At 26.7% G+C, this 1,826-nt stretch overlaps 1 protein-coding gene across 1 annotated transcript in view; it reads right to left on the reverse strand.

The window, feature by feature from the left end:
• Positions 1 to 1,826, reverse strand: part of LOC117179490 (protein maelstrom homolog) — a 29,078-nt gene that overhangs the window by 18,701 nt on the left and 8,551 nt on the right. The window lies entirely within an intron of this gene.

A 1,826-nucleotide genomic window follows, 5' to 3' on the forward strand; every position in this document is an offset into this window, starting at 1 on the left:
TCCTAACAATTTTTAGAAGACTCAAAATCATATATTTAATCAATTAAATCAGTATTCTACAATTTCTAATATTTATTATTATTTTTCAAATAAAATTATCAAATATTCTGAAATTATATTATAAATTTCTTATAATATCAAAATTCAATTTTCTCTATAATTATTATTATTTTGAATAAATGTCTTCACTTATACAATTTGAATATCCAAGAATATTAAATATTTAGAATAAAAAAGGTTAACGTTTTAATGACAGAAAATTAATTTAATTTAAATTGAGTCGTAGAAACTAATTTCTCGATATCAAGTCTTCTTCCTATATACCTACATGCATATACATTTGAGTAAAACTACTTTTATAAGAGCTTACCTGTAATTCGGGGTTCATACCATTTTGATTAAAAACTCTGGCAAGCGGCTCAGGATTATCCACTTGCTCTTAATTTACCAATTCACGTTGTACAATTCTTTGGAAAAATCCAAGCATCCTTGGACTCTTCATAAAATGGATCAGAATGGTAACCACAATTATGGTTATTATTTCAACAATAAATTCTAATACCATCTTGTTGTCTTTTCTCCTTTTCTTTCTTTCTTTAAATTGTATACGGTATCAGGGTCAATTTCAAACTGAGAATGTTTTCTATCCTACCGCCTCTCAAACTATCAACAAGTAGAAGGGCGCGCTTATTTGAATGACCCAATGAGATTAAATGATCCTAAATCTAACTTCATGAAATTAATGTGCATTTAAAAAATATTTATATTATCCCTTAAGATAAAATCCCTTTTGTTTTTGTTTTTTATAATTAACTAATTTTTATCAAGTATCTTTCATACAAATCTTCATTTCGTATTTAATTTATTAAAAATTAAAATCCTTTCCGTAAAAATTGTAGGTTAGGTTTATGATTACTAACCGCGAAATTATCGTGATTTGAATTCTGTTAGATTGCTGTGACTCGGCTACTCCTCTCAAATGTACTCTACATTGTAAGATCATGATTAATTAATTAATTATTGTTTTCTTTTTTTTAACAACGTCTTCTTTTTATTTTACAGGTTAAGAAAGTAAGCTGGTCAATCTTCAAATTATATATTCAGATAAGTGTTCCAAATCTATTCATTATTAATTTTTCATATTATTCTTAAGAAGAACTATTTCTTTGTGTACATTCAAGTTGAAATTATTTTTTTTTTTTAGATAAGCAGCTTCTACAATTTGGAACATTATTATGATTTATCAACAAAATTGTGAGTACCTATATATACCTAATTTATTAATTAAATTAAAATTCTAATTTATGCATAACATTTTGTAAACAAAAGAAAATTTTATTGGGGTATTATGAAGTGAAGGAACCATTTAAAACAATTCCTAATGGAAGAATGATTGAAAATAGCCCTCACTTCTCATCTTCTCAACCCTCAAAAGGATTCGTTCATTGTGATCCAATTTTTTTTACCATTCAATTTTATACTGTTATTTAAATCTAGTTATGAAAAACAAGGTTTCACTTATGACATTTTTGAAAAACGGAGTCTTCTATATTCAGTACGAAAATTTCGTCTTTCAATGTTTTGACGTGCCTGGTTGCTTATTCCCGATTTATTAAATGATCGTCACATTGATCATCACATGCATATGAACACAATTTTAATCTGTCCCACGTGCACGATTGCAGTTTTGTTCGGACCTAGTCGAATTAAGGCATTTCTTTCGCCTATTGTTTTTTCTAAAATAAAAGGTCCTGAAAAATATGGATCAAATTTCTTGTCTTTTCTGATAATATTTTTTAAATAAACTTGATCTCCTGATTTGAAAA

The sequence above is a fragment of the Belonocnema kinseyi genome, chromosome 9, assembly GCF_010883055.1.
Source record: "Belonocnema kinseyi isolate 2016_QV_RU_SX_M_011 chromosome 9, B_treatae_v1, whole genome shotgun sequence".
Lineage (NCBI taxonomy): Eukaryota > Metazoa > Arthropoda > Insecta > Hymenoptera > Cynipidae > Belonocnema > Belonocnema kinseyi.